At 36.0% G+C, this 14,690-nt stretch overlaps 1 long non-coding RNA gene across 1 annotated transcript in view; it reads left to right on the plus strand.

The window, feature by feature from the left end:
* The window catches only part of LOC141391509 (uncharacterized), a 107,187-nt gene extending 93,152 nt beyond the window's left edge, over positions 1-14,035 (plus strand). Inside the window, exons 2-3 of the long non-coding RNA XR_012409666.1 lie at positions 13,783-13,942; positions 14,011-14,035. This is a non-coding gene — a long non-coding RNA (uncharacterized lncRNA). The remainder of the gene's footprint in view (positions 1-13,782; positions 13,943-14,010) is intronic.
* The last annotated feature ends 655 nt before the right edge of the window (positions 14,036-14,690 follow it).

Genomic DNA, 14,690 nt, shown 5'->3' on the forward strand with positions numbered 1-14,690 from the left:
AAAAAAAAAACAACTATTCAAAATAACAGCTGGAAACGTAAGGATTCATAAAGGCCAAAAATACAACATCATACATGTGTTCCGAAAGCCGTTTCTTAGTATGAGTATGTTATTCTGTGAAGAAGGACATTTTTGAAAAGCAATAGCACAAAGGACGCTTTTTGACAATGGCCTTAAAACCGCAGGGGATCTATTGAAATAACAAGTGTGAACATGTGAAAAAGAAAGGTGAATGAAATTACGAGAACTCTAGCGGATCTAGCTTCAGGCATAACCATCAAAGAAGTATGTTAATTATTTTATACCATTTGCAACGTGGATGAGGTAGGTGATGCTAGATTCCAAGCAAAAACCTCGATTGGCTTCTTCACATTTTTATACCCTACACCACTATGTGGGGAGGGTATTATAAGTTGGTTTTGGCCAAAAAGTTTGTAACGCATCGAAATAATGGTCGCAGACCCATACTTATATATACCAAAATGAATGTCTCGACGAGCTGAGTCGATCTGGCTATGTGTGTCCGTCCGTCAGTCCGTCCGTCCGTCCGTCTGTCCGTCTGTCCATCTATACCTAGTAATCACGCTACAGGTCGCAATTTGATCGGATCGTCACGAAATTTTGCATGTTGATAGGGGTCCCGGAGGGGAAGAAGCCTATTGATTTTGGTGATGGTCGGATAATATTTAGGGGTCGGAAAGGGCAAACTACTTAGGTGGATAAAATGACAACGTTTTTTCCAAAGTGAATATCTCAGCTTGTATATGGGGTATACCAAAAGCAAAACCTGACAATGAAAGTAGAAAATATCACCTTTCTAATGATGTAAAGCAGGTGCTCGTAGGTGATTCAAACAACGAAGATATCACAATAGAATCAAATAAAACCCCAATTTTCATTTTTGCGATTTTAATTATATTGACGAATATCACAGCTTTTGTTGAAAACTTTCCAAAAGCAAAGTCTGACTCTGAAAGTAGAAGATCCCCTCTTTACAATGATGCAAACTAGGTCGGCGTTGGTAACCAAATAGCAGAGATATGGCAATAGTCGATAATGCATCCCATTTTCCGATTTTTTTGTAATCACGCTACAGGTCGCAATTTTGATCGGATCGTCACGAAATTTTGGGGGTTAATGGGGGTCCCAAAGAGAAAGAAGCCTATTGATTTTGATGATGGTCGCATAATATTCAGGGGTCGGAATGGGCAAACACTTATTTGGAGGAAGGTCAACGTTTTATTTCAAAGCCAATATCTCTGTTTCTTTAAGAGGTATATCTAAAGCAAAACCTGGCAAGGAAAGTAGAAAATGTCACCTTTACAAGGATGTAAAGCAAGTTGTCGTAGGTGGTCAAACAACAGAGATATCGCAATAGTAGATAATGCATCCCATTTTCCGATTTTTTTGTAACCACGCTACAGGTCGCAATTTTGATTGGATTGTCACGAATTTTTTGGGAGTTGATGCGGGTCCCACAGAGGAAGAAGCCTATTTAGTTTGGTGATGGTCGGATAATATTCAGGAGTCGGACTAAGCGAAAAGCTTATGTGGAGAAAAGTCAAGGTTTTTTATGCGAATATCTCCGCTTCTGGTTGGAGTATTCCAAAAGGAATACCCGTCAATGAAGAAGAAAAGATCTCGTTTATATTGATGCAAAGTATGTTGGCGTAAGTGAGCAAACCGAGATATTGCAAAATTCAGTAATATACCCAATATTTCCATTTTTTGTAATCACGCTACAAGTTGGAATTTTTACCGGATAGGGCCCCACAGAGGAAGAAGCCTATTGATTTTGGTGATAGTCGGATAATATTTAGGGGTCGGAATGGGGAAAAAACTCATTTGGAGACAAATTCAAAGTTTTATTCTTTGTGAATATATCGCCTTCTAGTAGGCGTATTCCAACGGCAAAGCCTGTCAATGGAAGAAGAAAATATTACCTTTACATTGGTGTAAAGCAGGTTGGCGAAGGTGGTCAAACAAGGGAGATACCACAATAGTCGGTAATGCATCCAATTCTTCCATTTTTTGCAATCAAGCTACAGGTCGTAATTTTGATCGGATGGTCACGAAATTTTGGTTGCTTATGGGGGTCCCAGAGAGAAAGAGGCATATTATTTTTGGTGGTAGTCGGATTATATTCCCTAAAAGAAATGTTTACCAGTGAAAAGTTTATGCACAGGGGTAGTGGTGTAGGGTATCACATGGTCGGCCCCGTCCCGACTATAGCCTTTGCTCACTTGTTATTTCATGTATATAGTGATCTAATTTAATCTTGAAAGCCAATAGAACGTCATGTCCGGTGAAAAGCAAGGTTTTTAAAAATAATTTCATTTTATTATTATTACTTTATTCCTTTAACTCCCCTGGATCATAGGGTGCTAGCAATAGCCGTTTTCCATCTCACTCGGTTTATAGTTATTATATGTATTTTAAGTTGATCCCAAGTCAATCCGATAGACCTCATTTCGGCTTCTGTGGAACGTATCCAGGATTGCTTTGGTCTTCCAACCTTTCTTCCTTCTCGGCTAAAAGGATTCCCGCGTAGGTAGAGCTTGTTTTGCGATATTCTTGTCATCGTGGCGTAGAACATGTTCAATCTATTGTTATTCAATATTCAAAGCCCACACATATCTGGTTTGCTTGGCGAAAAAACTCTGCGTTTGTTATTACACGTGGCCAAAATATATGTCGAATCCGTCGAAGGAAGCGATAAAAAAAAGCGGTGGGGCCGGGCCAATGGCAGGTTTTCGAGGCAAAAAGTCAATTTTTGAAGTGTACCATTTTAAAAAAGTAATAACGGATTTCTATTGCCTACTCTCTGAATCACTAAAAATAAAAGATAAATCAATCTGGTTACGTCACATAACGATATACCTGGCAATGATGACATACTTTCTTATGCATCATTTTCTGAGAGTCATCACAAATAAAAACGAAAGCATTTTAGGCGTCAAACAGAACATTTCAACATTTATATATCTTTTAAAATGGAAAACTCTTCTATGTTTATGTAAAATAAGATAGCATTAACAAATAATAAAAATGTTACGTGTGGTAAATGTATTTATACCCTATACCACAATGTGGAAAAGGGTATAATAAGTTTGTTTTCCCAAAAATTCATGTAACGCCGCGAAATATTCGTCGTAGACCCCTCATGTGGTATACCAAACTTCATATCTCGACGAGATAAAGCGATTTAGCGATGTGTGTCCGTCCGTCCGTCCGTCCGTCTGTCCGTCCATTAAAAATTGTAATCAAGCTAGAGGCCGCAATTATGGACCGATTGTCACGAAATTTAGTATGGAGGTCGGGTTTGGACCAGAATAGAACTGATTAGTTTTTGGCGATGATCGTGAAATGTTAAAGGGATGAAATGGACCAAAAACAAAATTTTTGCTCGATTTTGTAGCCGCTCTGTAGGTCGCAATAATAGTCCGATCGGCGCGAAATTTTAAACGTAGTTTTGGTTTGAGATGAAGATGTAGCGTGCAAGTCAACGGTATGATCGGATAATATTTAGCGGGTTAAATTGATCAAAACTTTTGTGTGAAATTGGTAAAATTTCTAATGCACATCTTATAACTTTATCCCAAGAAGACGCGTTTAGTGGTATAGGGTATCACATGGTCGGCCCCGACCGACTATAGTCTGTTCTTACTTGTTTTGAGTTAATATGTGATGTTTTTTTGGAGTATTTAGCTTTGTCGTCCATGTGTTCTCTGTATTATAACTTTCGGTATCGGGTGTATCCGTGATATTATATACAGTACCGTGCAAAATAATAGCAGTGCGGAACTATTATGTACGAAAATTGCAATAATACTGCTATAGATCCTTAAAGGAATTTAATTATCTGCATCTGGCGAATGCTTATAAGATTCCAGACCTCACGGGCTAAAATATTTTACATAAATATGCAACAATTAAGAAACACCATTGAAGTCCCTCGTACAACCCTGACTGGGGATCCAATGACTTTATTTGATTTCAACATATTAAGAAAACAAGTAAAAAAGTGTCAGTCGGCTTTGCCGACAGAGGTATACCCTCAGCCAATGTGAATTGAAACTATCATCTACGGAAAGATAGAATGTATTTAGCGTCTCTTCAGAATTTTGTGACCCTTTTTCAACATTTGAACTTGCCGACAAAAATGTAGATTAGCAATTAACACAAATGTTGAACTTTTGTGGGGGAGGTACTCTTAGGGAGGACCGATATGGGCCATTTTAGAAGTTAAACTAAATTTTCACAAAATATTAGGAGATACAACGTTTGGACCAAATTGGTTGCACCATTCGTCCTAACATTTTAGTGACATTTTTTAAATATTGGGGAGCAGTAGCGGAAGTTGGAGACCGGTATTGCCGCATGAAACTAAGTTTGGATAAAATATGACGAAGACCAAAGGTTGCACCAAATCGGTAGAACAGTTCGAGATCCACATATGGTGGCATACGGCTTTTTTACACCTTTCAGGATGTTTTCCCAAGAAATATGGACCTGCTCCAGAAAAAACTTTTACCGTCGTAATGGAGGTAGCGAATGCAAATCGCTTCAACAAAAATCAAAGTGATTCGAGAGCAGGTCTTAAAGTGAACTTATCCGAAATTTTGTGTGGGAGGTACCCAAAGGAGTGCACAAATATAGTCCATATTCGAACCTGATCTATATCTGGTAGATATATTAGGATGTGCAGGGTATGGATTACATCAATCACAATTCAAGAGTTATCGTGCGCATATTTTTTCCGAAGATTATTGAATTTTTGTGAGGGAGGTACCTGAAGGAGTGGACCGACATGGTTTATTGTCAAACTTAAACTATGTTTGGACAAAATATTACGAAGGCCAAATTTTGGATCGAATCGGCAGATCCGTTCGAGAGTTATCTTGCGCTCCAACCACTACACACGGTGTCATAGGGCTTTTTTGTACCTTTTAGGCTATTTTCTCAGGAAGTATGGGACTTGCCCCTGATGAAGCTTATACCGCTATATGGGGGGCAGTGAATGCAAGTTGCTACAACAAAAATCAAAGCGATTCGAGAGCAGGTCCTAAACTGTGTGGGAGGTGGGAGGTACCCCGAAGGAGTGGACCGATTGAGTCCATATTTAAACTTCATCTAAGTCTGGTAGAACTTTCACGATGTACAAAGTGTGGGCCAAATCGGTTACTCCCTTCAAGAGTTATCGTGCGCACAAATTTTCCGAACATTTTCGAACTTTTGTGGGCAAGGTACCGGAAGTAGTGGACCGATATAACCCATCTTCGTCTAAACATACTTGGGGTCTAAAACCATTATTTCGATGAGGCACATTTTGCCCGTATGAAAGTGTATATACCCTCGTTAGCTTAAATGCTGAGGGTATAAAAAATCGTGTTCAACAATTTTCGTAGCCAGAAGATGCTGTAAAAGCGTCCAAAAACTTTGATTTGGTGGTGTCTAAATCGGAGTGGAAAAAAGGATTCAACAATTGAATAAATTATGCTGGAGGCTACTTAAGAAAACAATAAAACTATTTTTGATGGTAAATATTTGCGTTTTCATTGTTAGGCCAGATTGTTATCGTTCAGCCCTCGTATATCTGCTCTCTATTTGTAACAGAAGCTATTGGTCACCGTGGGAGTGGTTTTATATAGTCGACCTCGATTGTTTTTTTTTATCGTTTTTGTTTATTGGCTGTCAAGGATAAATGTCAATTTAGGTAGAAATGATCATTTAAATTGTGATATGAATACACAGCTATCTAAACATTAATCAACAATGTGAACTAAAGCCATTTACTTATGACGAACATTATTGAATTTTACTTCCCTCTTCGCCCTTCAAAATATTAAAGTAAACCTGTGTTCATAGACATAAAAATCCTACTGCAGAGAATAAAATTCTCAAGCGAACACCAATATAAATTTGTTATTCCAACAAAAAATGGGAAAATCAATTTTTCATGCTCTAAATAGATGAAGTCATGCCTATCGCAAATAGTGTTACAAAGTTTTTCAGCTTCTTCCGTTCGCCACAGTATTTTGTGGTGGTTTTAATGTTCCCAACTAACCCATAATGTGAACGAACACAAGTTCGACAAATTATTTTATTACACAAAAGTTGGGGTTGAAGTTTTCTTTAAAATGTTATAGCATTCATTGGAATTTATCCGTTTGCTTGTTCTACAAGAACAAAAACAACAACAGGTGCTGGATTTTCATTATGAGTGTTATTATTTTTTATGCGAATGTATGGATTAAAAAAATACATTTTTATTACATTCCGTGAATTCTTTTTTCTTGCTACAATGGAAGGACAACAAATAACTTTAAGTTATGAAAATATTTCTTTGTCATACTTCTCGTCCTTCATTCGATTCCCTTAAATCAATATTGCATTTAATTATGTTCTTAACAGCAAGGAAAACGACAAAAGAATTGTTTGAAAAAGGTGTTGGATAGATGAATATTGCAAATAGCTAGTGGGGGGTAGTCAAGCTTTCTTCGTTCAGTATTTTGGGAAAACTATTGTCATGACAACATATTGCTAATAATAAAGCAAGGATGGATGGTACTGCTGCTGTGAGTAGGTGTGTTTGTTTGCTCTTTTCTCAGGTCAAAAGTGAAGAATGAATTAATAGACAATAGCTATCATGCTGTTCAAAGGCTAGCTATAGTGAATGTAGGAGCTTTAAATGAATTTCAAATATTTAAAGACTGAATCACAGTGAAATCAAAAATAATTCGTGTTGCGGTTTGTAAACTTGAGTGATTTACTTTTGTAGGTGGATAAAGCTTGTAATGGTGATTTTCTCAGATGTGTACTTCGGTATGGAAAGCCTCTGATCGCCACTCACTTGGTAGTTGTCAATTCTAAATCAAGTATTACCTGGTAATATCGCATAGAAAACCGTCAGTCTATAGCTGAAGTGAAAGGGCTACCCGGTCTAGAGGGTTTGATGGCAGCCTCAACGCTAAGATTGGATGCTGTGGCCCAATCAGCCGCCCATATTAAACAAAATGATTACAGAAACGACAAAGGTGGATAATCCGGAACGTTAATACGTGATTGTAGCTTTAGCTCAAAAATATGAGGCTTTCTTTTTATTAACGAAAATCAGAAGTCGAACTTCTGTGTGTCATGCGGACATTATGGTAGCATCATATGTACTAGGCAGTACCGATAGATAAACCGATTACAGTTGTGCCAAATGAACTATATGGAACTATCTAGTTCACTACGCACACTGTCGCAAGTTCAAATTAACTGTGGCCAAAAATAGAAGGAGTTATTGTAGGTGCATCAATTTTGGTACACGTACCTATTATTGACTTACAATTTGCAGGACAAACAAGTGAGCAAAGGCTATAGTCGGGACGGGGCCGACCATGTGATACCCTACACCACTACCCCTGTGCATAAACTTTTCACTGGTAAACATTTCTTTTAGGGAATATAATCCGACTACCACCAAAAATAATATGCCTCTTTCTCTCTGGGACCCCCATAAGCAACCAAAATTTCGTGACCATCCGATCAAAATTACGACCTGTAGCTTGATTGCAAAAAATGGAAGAATTGGATGCATTACCGACTATTGTGGTATCTCCCTTGTTTGACCACCTTCGCCAACCTGCTTTACACCAATGTAAAGGTAATATTTTCTTCTTCCATTGACAGGCTTTGCCGTTGGAATACGCCTACTAGAAGGCGATATATTCACAAAGAATAAAACTTTGAATTTGTCTCCAAATGAGTTTTTCCCCATTCCGACCCCTAAATATTATCCGACTATCACCAAAATCAATAGGCTTCTTCCTCTGTGGGGCCCTATCCGGTAAAAATTCCAACTTGTAGCGTGATTACAAAAAATGGAAATATTGGGTATATTACTGAATTTTGCAATATCTCGGTTTGCTCACTTACGCCAACATACTTTGCATCAATATAAACGAGATCTTTTCTTCTTCCATTGACGGGTATTCCTTTTGGAATACTCCAACCAGAAGCGGAGATATTCGCATAAAAAACGTTGACTTTTCTCCACATAAGCTTTTCGCTTAGTCCGACTCCTGAATATTATCCGACCATCACCAAACTAAATAGGCTTCTTCCTCTGTGGGACCCGCATCAACTCCCAAAAAATTCGTGACAATCCAATCAAAATTGCGACCTGTAGCGTGGTTACAAAAAAATCGGAAAATGGGATGCATTATCTACTATTGCGATATCTCTGTTGTTTGACCACCTACGACAACTTGCTTTACATCCTTGTAAAGGTGACATTTTCTACTTTCCTTGCCAGGTTTTGCTTTAGATATACCTCTTAAAGAAACAGAGATATTGGCTTTGAAATAAAACGTTGACCTTCCTCCAAATAAGTGTTTGCCCATTCCGACCCCTGAATATTATGCGACCATCATCAAAATAAATAGGCTTCTTTCTCTTTGGGACCCCCATTAACCCCCAAAATTTCGTGACGATCCGATCAAAATTGCGACCTGTAGCGTGATTACAAAAAAATCGGAAAATGGGATGCATTATCGACTATTGCCATATCTCTGCTATTTGGTTACCAACGCCGACCTAGTTTGCATCATTGTAAAGAGGGGATCTTCTACTTTCAGAGTCAGACTTTGCTTTTGGAAAGTTTTCAACAAAAGCTGTGATATTCGTCAATATAATTAAAATCGCAAAAATGAAAATTGGGGTTTTATTTGATTCTATTGTGATATCTTCGTTGTTTGATCACCTACGAGCACCTGCTTTACATCATTAGAAAGGTGATATTTTCTACTTTCATTGTCAGGTTTTGCTTTTGGTATACCCCATATACAAGCTGAGATATTCACTTTGGAAAAAAACGTTGTCATTTTATCCACCTAAGTAGTTTGCCCTTTCCGACCCCTAAATATTATCCGACCATCACCAAAATCAATAGGCTTCTTCCCCTCCGGGACCCCTATCAACATGCAAAATTTCGTGACGATCCGATCAAAATTGCGACCTGTAGCGTGATTACTAGGTATAGATGGACAGACGGACAGACGGACGGACGGACGGACTGACGGACGGACACACATAGCCAGATCGACTCAGCTCGTCGAGACATTCATTTTGGTATATATAAGTATGGGTCTGCGACCATTATTTCGATGCGTTACAAACTTTTTGGCCAAAACCAACTTATAATACCCTCCCCACATAGTGGTGTAGGGTATAAAAATTGGGATGATCGGTCCACGTTTTGATATAGCCCTCATAGAACCGTACCTCCCGATTTTCGGTATTTTGAAAGTTTTAGGCACAATGACCGACCGACATTACTGAAATTTGGTGGTTAGTCTTCGGCAGGGGTATAAAACATTCCAACAGAGAATTGTGGGATTAGGTCCACGTTTTGATATAGGCCCTATAGAATGGTACCTCCCGATTATCGATATTTTAAAGATTTTAGCGTCATTATTACACAGAAATTGCTAAAATTTGGTATTTGGTCTTCGTTGGGGGTATAATACTTTCAGCTTGAAATTTGTCTGCGTAGGTCCACGCCTTCATATAGCCCCGATTTTAGGTATTTTTGAGGTTTTAGTCTGATTATCACACTGACATTGCTGAAAATTGGTATTAATTCTTCGTTTGGGGCTTATAACGTTCCACCAGAAATCTGTCGGTATAGGTCCTCCTCTTCCTATAGCCCCCATAGAACCATGTTTCCTAATTTTCGGTATTTTGAATGTTGTGGCCTCAATATCCACCCGAAATGACTGAAATTTGGTGTTTAGACTTCATATTTTTTGTGAGCTTATTGAATACATCAAAATCTTGTCTATATATATATATGATAAATTTCTTTTAAAAACATTTTTTGACAGATTAATGGTCAAAAACGGTCCATTTGTTGTAAAAAATCGAATTTTGAATTTCGCTGTTCACCATTTTTTTTTTAAATTTATATTTGTATAAGTCTCTCTTTTTAAAGCAAGATTATTAAGTACTTAATAAGCCCACAAACATATATGATTATTGGTTCATTCGTTTACGCGCTATAGCCAACACCGCAAAAGGCTTTGCTAAAAAAGGGGGTAACCCCTGAGTGAGGTGGTCGCTGAAAAAGAGAAATAACATGTTCGTCTGCAAACCTCTGCAGCTGGAATCTTTATAGGTTTGAAGTACTTACTTTTCACGACTCAAACAGCAAATAATATCGATATACACTTTTATACAATTTTTCACCACTCCACTAATTTTAAAACTTGGTTCACAAATCGATTTGCTAAGTACCACAGACTTGGGTAGCTGCAAACATCATATGATCACTATTTACTCCCAAACAAAATTAAATCTATGTTTATTACATCCAAAGCAATCTTACGAATTTATTTTGGAAAGATAAATTACTTAAAATATTAAAATTTTGGAGCAGAATACAAGTTATTAATTTGAGGACTAAAATACATATTTCCAACAATTATCGGATTTGAACCTTCACATCGACCAAATCAATACCATAGTTCAAATTCTTTTAAATTGAAATGTTTACTATAAATTCTCATCAAATAACACTGTGCAATAAAATTAAATTTTTTTAAAATGATGGTAAAAATCGAGTAGATTATAAAAGTAGAGCTAAAAATATGAGACACGTGTATCGGCTTTTTAAAAGTTTACGTCGGAAAGTAACCGAAATAGGCTGGGCAAGTTCCGCCCATTTTTAATTTTTTTGAAATATTCGAGTTAAGATATCTTAGAATCCTTGCATTTTAGGTATATAGTGTCTTTGGCAACTTTACAGAGGAGTATGTGGACAATATTTCTGTTAAAAATTTTAACCCTCATGCGGTTCATCAAAGGGGTCTTTTTTGTCCTTTTTTCAAAAATCGTTCAAAAACTCCTTAAAAATGTGATTGTATCAAATCCAAATATTCTACAAAATTGTTCGCCATAAAATTTTACTATAGGTCTCGGAATACACCAAATCTGTACCTCTTGTCTAATCGCCAGGAATCTCTAAAATGAAAAACACGTTTTAGGGTTAAAGTCGGACTTCATCTGAGTTTATTCAAAATTGTCCCACAAAACATAATTTTAGACAAATGATGTCAGAGACACAAATATTCTTCGTCAAATTTCACTATGGGTCACCAAAGAAATGAAATGTCTATTTAAATTTTATAGCATGAAAATATCAGTATCAATTTTGCTAAAAAAAAAAACATGAAAATATTTCCCAATTTTTTTAATGAAAAATTTTTCCTTCTTTTTTCGAGTTGGTACATGGAAGTAATATGAAACTTGGTTTTAGGTGAAAAGTGTCAAAAAAAGACAAATTCTACACAACATTCCACTATGAGTTTCGGAATAAACCATATATCTAAGTAAACTATTTCCATAAAAAATTAGATTAAAATTGTGTATATTTTAGGATGAAATTATTTGTTTTAATTTTGTACTCTTAATTTTACATAATTCCATTCTGGATCAAAATCTCACAAAATCCTTAACTTTGTTAAACAAGAAATGTTCCAAATCAAATTCCACTATGAGTCTCTGAGTAAAAGAAATCTGTAACCATAACATATAACATTCTTATCAGCCCTTATTTTTGACATATTTTACAATTTTTATTCAGATTGTCGTTGTTTGGTTTTTCGTTATGAATTCATACAGAAGATGTGGTGGGTGGTGTGGTTGCGTATTTTAGTACTTTTAACTTAAAAGTACGTTAGTTAAGATAAGCCATTGGTTGCTTATATTGTATGTAAGAGGTCTACGGCTATGGTCCAGTGAAAATATAGGTGTCACACACACGATTTGGCGTGGTCCAAAATAATACAATGATGGGAGTAACTGCTGCTTTGGTGACATTTACGGAATTAACCCGTGTATGTGACATAAGTAGCTGTATGTAGCTACATCAAACGATGATCAAGAAATTTGTTATAGTTGGCGCTATACCACAATCAAGTGTGGATGAAAAAAGTTATTTTGCGTCTGGTGTTTTCAACTTTAAAAAGAGTGATGCGTTTAATATGAAAAGAAAACACTGTGCAACACGAAAATTATTAACCATATTCTGACACCGCAGTGTAATAGAACACCAAAAATGAGAAGACACGTGTCTCGCCGTTTTTCCCTATCTCATCAACTTTCGCGGTTATATATGCAAAAGCTTGAGGCTTTGATGTAGAAAGTGTCATTTAGTCAGGACTATATCTTCCAACCCGTTAGGAAATTTGAATTTATCTCGGAGGCAAAGTTGTAGCTCTTGTCTTAAAGAACAAAAATTGTGACCACATATAATCCATCAAGCTTCATCTGCAAGGTCAAAATCGCCATGGTCAAATTTCTTTTAAAATTGTTTCTCAAGCTTTCAAACCTATCAAATTTAAAGCAAACAACCAACTACAAAAATGTACCTCAGATCTCAATAAACATCTTTCTAGAATATACGAACTCTGTAGAAACGGATCTTAATGGTCAAATAGCAAAACAATTGCGATTTTTATCCTCTTTTCTAAGATTCTGCTCCATAGATATTAAACCGTTCAAAATTCAAGAAAACAATCAACCACAATAATCTAGCAAAGGCATCAATAAACAACTTTCTGGAATATGCGAAATGTCTACGAACGGTTCTTAATGATAAAAATAGCAAAAATCTTTTGAAACTGGTCCAAAGATACGCAACCGCCCAAAAATTAAGGATACCGTCAACCACAAAAATGTACCTAAGATTTCAATAAACAACTTTTTAGAACATATGAAGATTCTGGGAATGATTCTTAGGGCCGAAATTCACGAACAATTAATTTTTTTTAATATTTCCCCTGCTCAGGTTTGAAAAAAAAAACAAACTGTTGAAAACTCAAGAAAATTTTGTTATTTACGGACCTGAACAGGAAAGAATGATCTCAAATAATAGAATCTTGAGCTTGAAGAATCATTCCTAGAATCTTCATGTGTTCTAGAAACTTGTTTGTTGAAATCTAAGGTACATTTTTGTGGTTGACTGTATCCTTAATTTTTGGGCGGTTGCGTATCTTTGGACCAGAGTCGGAGAAAAAAGTATAAAAATTGGATATTTTCAAAAGATTTTTGATATTTTTACCATTAAGAACAGTTCATAGATATTTCGCATATTCCAGAAAGTTTTTTACTGAAGCCTTTGCTATACTATTGTGGTTGATTGTTTTCTTGAATTTTGAACGGTTTAATATCTATGGAGCACAAGCCGAGAAAAGAGGATAAAAATCTGTTCCTTCAGGGTTCGTATATTCTAGAAAGATGTTTATTGAGATCTGAAGTACATTTTTGTAGTTGGTTGTTTGCTTCAAATTTGATCGGTTTGATAGCTGTATAACAAAACTTGAGAAAAATTTTAAAAGAAATTTGACCACGGCGATTTTGACCTTGCAGATGAAGTTTGGTGGGTTATATGTGTTCACAATTTTTGTTCTTTAAGACAAGAGCTACAACTTTGCCTCTGAAATAAATTCAAATTTTCTAATGGTTTGGAAGATATAGTCCTGACTAAATGACCCTTTTTACATCAAAGCCTCAAACCTATGGAGGCATATAACCGCGAAAGTTGATGAGATAGGAAAAAAACGGCGAGACACGTGTCTTCTCATTTTTGGTGTTCTATCACACTGTGGAGTCAGAATATGGTTAATAAAACATGACTCAAAAAATTACACACAGTGAAATGTAAATATTGTTTTTTATGTGTTCAGTTGTTCTTTTAAGTGAATTTTCATTTATATTTTTTCTTTGTAATGGAAGCATTCAATAGAAAATCTAAAGATGAGTGGAATGGCGAAGAAACTGTTATCATTGGCCAACGAAGCACCTCAAATTTAGAAAAAGGAAATCTCCTATCCTCGCAGCGTGGAAGTACTCAATGAATTACACATAGTTTGCTGTAGAACGGCAAAAATTAAAGGTAAGTTAATGTTTAGAAAACCAGATAAATTACTAAAAATTGTTTATGTTTTTCACATTTGTTTACAGATGACAACGCCCAAAAGGATAATTAACTTCGCTGAAAGTAAGTATGAAGTGTTTAATGTGAAATGAAAATTAAAATATTGGTTAAACTATTTTTTATAGTTTTTATGTCTTCGTTTTTTTGTTAATTTTTATTTATATTTGCAATTGAGATAAAAAATAGGAAATTGAATTATCAGTGGAATTACGGAGACTTTCCGTGCACTACTCCCTTAAGAAACCAAATGCTGTATCCCAACATCATCGACGTACACAGGGGGTGACACAGCGACAAAGTTGAAGGTAAGTTATTGTTTAGAAATTGACTGGTAATTTGTTAACAATTTGTTTATTATTTCAATTTTACTTACAGATGACAACACCCAATACTATTATTAATGTGGTTAATACCTGAGGAATTAAAAATAAATTGTTGTATTCATGGTCAACACTATTTGCAATGAAACGAAATAAACATATTTAGCATTAGGCCGGGGAGATTTGAAAACCCTAATGGGCCCTTCGCGTTTCTTATTATCTGGGATTGTGAACGCAGATAACGAAAATCAAAATAAAAACGGTAAAAAACGTAAGCTTCTGGAGATGTTAAAAATTATAGCTACAAATTTCTTTTGTTTAATGAAATTTGATGTGGAACATTTCTTCCAAAAAGTGAAGTATTTTAGGAGATTTTGACTCAGTAT

This window comes from Musca autumnalis, unplaced genomic scaffold (assembly GCF_047663935.1).
Source record: "Musca autumnalis isolate F117 unplaced genomic scaffold, ASM4766393v1 scaffold_1, whole genome shotgun sequence".
Lineage (NCBI taxonomy): Eukaryota > Metazoa > Arthropoda > Insecta > Diptera > Muscidae > Musca > Musca autumnalis.